We start from the raw sequence: 5,893 nt of genomic DNA on the forward strand, positions 1-5,893 counted from the left end.
TGATCCATCCATCCATCCATCCATCCATCCATCCATCCATCCATCCATCCATCCATCCATCCATCCATCCATCCATCCATCCATCCATCCATCCATCCATCCATCCATTTTCTTCCGCTTATCCGGGGTCGGGTCGCGGGGGTAGCAGCCTAAGTAGGGAGGCCCAGACTTCCCTCTCCCCAGCCACTTAGGCCAGCTCTTCCGGGGGAATCCCGAGGCGTTCCCAGGCCAGTCGAGAAACATAGTCCCTCCAGCGTGTCCTGGGTCTTCCTCTGGGCCTCCTCCCGGTGGGACGTGTCCGGAACACCTCACCAGGGAGGCATCCAGAAGGCATCCTAAACAGATGCCCAAGCCACCTCAACTGGCTCCTCTCGACGTGGAGAAGCAGCGGCTCTACTCCGAGTCCCTCCCGGATGATCGAGCTTCTCACCCTGTCTCTAAGGGAGAGCCCAGACACCCTGCGGAGAAAACTCGTTTCAGCCGCTTATATCCGTGATCTCGCTCTTTCTGTCACAAACCAAAGCTCATGACCACAGATGAGAGTAGGAACGTAGCTGGACTGGCAAATCGAGAGCTTCGCCTTTGACTCAGCTCTCTCTTCACCACGACAGACCTGTACAGCGCCCGCTTCACTGCAGACACTGCACCTATCCGCACCTATCCACTTCCACAAATCAATTTTTTATAAACACAGTTCTCTGTGCTGTCCACAAATTCTGGTTAAAGCTCCATTATGCAAAAAATATGTGAACACCATCCAGAACCGCTGCCGTCTGCTCTGGACCGAAGTTAGACTGAGGTAAAAAATAAAAAATCTGTTTTCTGGTCAGATGATCAGAAGTCTGTGATTCGTTCTGGAAACCGCGAATGCCTCATCCTCCACACTGAAGAAAAGAGGCACCATCTTTTATCAGCACAGTTTAAAACCCTGCCTCTCTGATGGTATGGGGGCGCATTAGCATAGGCAGTTTCCACATCTGGAGTGGCACCATCAATACAGAATAGTATTCACAGATTTTATGAAAACATAAGCTCCATTTCAGACTTTGTCTTTTTCAGGGAAAGCCTTGCAAGTTTCAGGAAGACGATGCTGAACCGCTTGCTGCTTTCTTTACAACAACACAGAGTCCAGGCGCTGGAGCGGTCTGACTGCAGTCCAGACCTCTCACCAACTGAAAACATGTCATGGATCATGAAATGAAAAGTGTAGCAAAGATGATGAAGAGCTAGAATCCTCCATCAGACATCAATGGGACGCTTCCCTCCAAGAACTCCTGGTCTCCTTGTGTTCTGCATGTTGACAGACTGTTAGGAAAGGAGGGAATTCTTCACAGCGGGACACATGGACCTGACACATTATTGACATTTTACATGTCCCAACTTCATCAGAATCAGCCGGGTTGTATAAAAATATCAATATCTCAAACTTATGAAACATTCAGGTATATTTATTGTAGTAGCAGCTTTGTTGACTACAGCGTCAGTGAATTATTTTTATTGTTACTACGTAAGATTTGGGTTTAGATTCCTCTTTCATCACTAACATACAGGCTGATTGTCATTCTGCCTGCATGGTGGCTCGGCTCTGATTCCTCTGATCCACACCCGGTTGCTGCTTGTAAAAAAAAAAAAAAAAAAAAAGGGGTGTTGTTTTCCAGCTGCAACACAGGGGGCAGCAGAGGTCAACTGTCCTCTCTGGTCCCCCCCCCCCCCCCCCCCTCTCATATCAGAGGCTGAGAGCAGAGAGAGGTTAAACCTTCTGGATATGTTAATGCTTCAGCTGTAATGCATGCACCCATAAATGTTTTAAAAGCACGGCAGTAGCTGTTTAAAACAATTCTAATTAACCCAGCGGGTGTGGAGTGGAGCATGTCTTGGAAGCTTTTTCCTTTTTTTGTTGTGGCGCCGTGTAGAAGTCTGTTTAAAGTGTTTCCAAACGGGCTTTATTGACAGAGGAGCAGGAGGAGCAACGCTGCCTCTCAAGACCCCAGTGGGATGGGAGGTGGAGCTGTGTGCGGGAGCGTTTCCTAAACTTCCAGTATTGTGTGCGTTTGCGCAGGCGTGTCTCTTCGGGACATAATTTTGAGGATGCTGGAGAGGATGAGCAGTAGGAGATGAGGATTCGTTTCTTTGAAGAGACCTCGTTCATCGAATTTATTCCCACTCTTCAATTATATGGAGTCGGGTTGCTGGTTCAAGTCCTCGGCGGCCAAGTTCTCCCCCCAAAATATCTGTCATACCTCTGCAATTAGCTAGCGCTGCCAATAAAGAAGGACGGCATAGAAAACCTGATTTATTTAGCAGATTTGAGACAGATTCTCTCTTCAACTAGAGTTCATTGTAAATAAATCGAAGCATTTCATGAAGAAATGCGTCGCTCGCTGCCTTCCATGCCAGAGACCAAGATTATTGTTTGTTGAAATATGAGGAGTTTTAGCTGTTTTCTTGTAAACGACGTTGCAGGTATCCAAAAGAGTTAAGTCAAGTCATCTGGACGGTTATATTTTTTGTTGAGACGTTTCATCCAAAGGACTTCTTCAGTCCGAAAAGCCCCAACAATCTCAGTCCCACAGGCAGCACACCCACACAGTGGACCAACCAGTTTGCTGGTGATAAGATGGTTTCTGGGGCCCACCCGCTCCCCCATCGACTCCTCTGAGGCAGCCACAGCCAAAGTGGTTCAAAACATCAAAGTTCATGCTCAGTAATCCAGGTAAAGAATCCAACCAAGTTCAGTCAGGTCCTCTGGACGGTTTCTTTTACCTGGATTATTGAGCATGAACTTTGAAGATGTTGCAGGTAATCTCGTGTGATTTCGTAAGACGTCGAGATGTGTTAGAGCTGGAGGAATGTGTTGGAGATGACTCTCAGCTACTGTCACACCAGATTTATCTCATTTTCTACCAGAGCGACCGAGCTGGAGCCGTTTTTGTGTTGGCTGAGGTTGATCAGCTGTGGTGGCCATCTTGAAATGGGGTGACTTCAAAAGTCAACTTGCTTTCTGCTCGTTTCATTAAAACACGATTCATGAGATGTTCTGCAAACGCTGCAGACCAGTGACGTGGGGACCCGGAGAACTTTGCATGTATTTGTATTCATTTGGTACTCTCAGGTCCTGTGTGAGTTTTATGAGTATTATAGTTTATATTTTAACTCATCTGAGAAAAGTGATCTCAGAATAAGCCATGAAGCTGGATGATGAAAGCGTTGTGTTAAAATTAAAGTGTTTTGTTTTGCAGGGATCAAACAGCTAATATCAAGGTTTGGTTATATTTTTCATCGGTAACTGGGCAGCGTGGTGGCAGATTCAGGTTGGTGGTGGTGGTGGTAGGGTGGTGGGGTTGTGTCTGCTAGTTGGTGGTGAGAATGAGTGTTTGAATCTCCTCTCCTGGTCTGTCTCCATGTGAAAGCGATGCCCAGTGTTTACCGTCAGAGACCTGGCTCTGCTTTCGTCCAGATGGTCCCATCCTGCATCTGAGAGCCCCCCGTCACCCCAGAGCCCAGATCACCCCCTCTTTCCTTTTCCTCTTTTTCCTCTCCATCTTATCTTTCATTCAGTCTCCTGCTCCTCTTTTGAGTTTTCCTTTCATGTCTTGCTGTGTCCCACTTTTAACATCTTTTTCATTAGTCCCCCCCCCCCCGCCTCTTGTTTTTGCCTCTGTCGTTTTCATTCCGTCCTCTTTGACATCTGTCAGCATCCTCAGATTGTCCTCTTTTAGGCTGCGCAGTAAAGTGCTAAATCAACCTCTCCTCGTGACCTTTGACCCTTGTGATCGGCTCAGCGTCCTCAGGAGACACGAGGAATTCAGATTTAGTACCAAGAACCTGCTTTAAGTCATGTGGAAAAAATGACCCAAACAACCAGCCAAGTCTCCCGTTTTGTCTCTTTGTCCCTTGTTCTCTGCTTTGAACACCTGCGAGGATTTAATGAGGAGGTATCTCCCATTAAAGGCGCCGCACTGGCTGTCAAAAGTGAGCACGAGGGACAGAGAGGTAAAAATGGAGGAGAAAGAAGCAAATCGAGTCAAAGGCCTCAGAAATCTGTGCGCTCTTAGCTCAATTAAAGCAATAAAATTAGAAATGCAAGATTAAGACACGACACGAGGTTGAAACAATCTTTTCGGTGGATGAAATGCATTTTGTCCCATTTTCTCTTTCCTGCCTTTTTTATAAACTACATTAGTTAGGAGACACTTTCCTCTCGGCCTGATGGTTCTCGCCTGCAGCTGAAGACAACGAAGGAGCGATAATGTTTTCGCTTGGGTCTACGTTCACCTCTGTGTGTTCATTTGAGTTTTCTGTTAGGAAAGTGCCCCATGAGTCACTAAAGAGTTTGTAAATAAAAAAAAAAAGATTGACAACTGATTAACATTTAGAGTCATCGAGCCAAGATGGCTGCCACGTCAAAGCGATCTTAGCAAACACAAAAATAGTTAAATTCAGTCACTTTTATAGACGTGGGGCTAAAATCACATGTGGCAGTAGCTGAGAGTCATTCCTAATAATCCTCTGAGCGAAGTATGTCGTGATATTGTATGAGATCGCACAAAGGGTTAGTTTTGATAAAAATGTGTATTCCTTCAAAGAATATAATAACTTTTATTTTTTATTTTTACGTAGGTATACAGTAATCCCTCATTTATCGCAGGGTATCCGTACCCTGAAGCCCCGCGATAAGTGAAAAACCTCCCAGTAGGAATAGTAGTACAAGAGTAGTAAGTAGTAGTTTATTTTAGTATTTATATAAATATATAATTTTTAAAGCGTTTTAAACCCTTCTCACACTCTTGCAATATTCTAAACAATGTTTCTAAACTGTAAATGCTCTAAAAGAGCACAGCATGTCATGTTTTCGGCTCTCTGCCACCTGCAAGCCGCTCTCGGCCACGCCCACTTTTCTGCTTTGCATGGAGATCAGCTGATCAGCTGCAGGAGGAAGCTTCTTCTACAGTACGGGCTGCATAAAGGTGCAGCAGGTGCTAAATAATTTAAAATAATTTATTTTAAATAAAAATTTCATGCAGCTCGTGCGGCTCATCCATCAATCAGCCAGTTGCGTCATGTCCAATCTTATTTTGTAGAGCGAATCCGCGAAAAACTAATCGTGAAGTAGCGAGGGACTACTGTACCTGACTGACCCAAAGTGTTTGAATATAGAAAAAGGCTCAATACATTTATTTGAGCAAAAAAATTGACAGGAAGAACTAAAGAAAATAAGGTAAATAAGATAAGAAAAGTAGTTGCACAGCTTAAGGAAGTCAGTAAAAACCCAACGTTGCTGATCGCCCTCCAGGTTCGAATGCTGCAGAGCAGCTGTGTGACATGCGGGATGTGATCAGACCTACAGAACCCCGAGGATCCGTTTTAAATACTCCAGGGACCGTTGGTCCAGGACCCACAGTGAATTGGTGAAGTTGTGTGTATGGGTGATGCAATTTGAGCACTTTTACCGAACAACAGACAAGACACATGAGCGTAAGTGCTAACTTGTGTATTCTCGTGCTCACGAGTGATTGGTCCAAATAAATATTCATGTTTCTGTGAATGCCTTCACTGCATGATGACCCAACATTTTTTTTCATTTCATGAGTTTATGTTCTGCAACGTTGGATTAGTTTCACTGTAATATTCTGTGATCGTGTGCCTGTACCTGTTGGAAGTCTTCGACATGCCGTCACTCGCAGGGTGGGGCGGCGGCTGCAGAATAAATGAGTGGGGTGCTGACGTTCAGCTGTTTCTTCCCTTTCCTCCTGGTGTTAGCTCGGTTCGCCTCTCCTGTCGGTGGGTAAGCACTTTGCTGGGTGGCAGCACACATCCGTCACAGGGCTCGGCCATATGCTGCGCTGCTGTCAGAGGAGACGGCTACAGATGCTCCAGCTGCTCCACAACCCCC

Source organism: Nematolebias whitei, chromosome 15, assembly GCF_014905685.2.
Source record: "Nematolebias whitei isolate Nwh7 chromosome 15, NemWhi1, whole genome shotgun sequence".
In the NCBI taxonomy this organism is placed as follows: domain Eukaryota; kingdom Metazoa; phylum Chordata; class Actinopteri; order Cyprinodontiformes; family Rivulidae; genus Nematolebias; species Nematolebias whitei.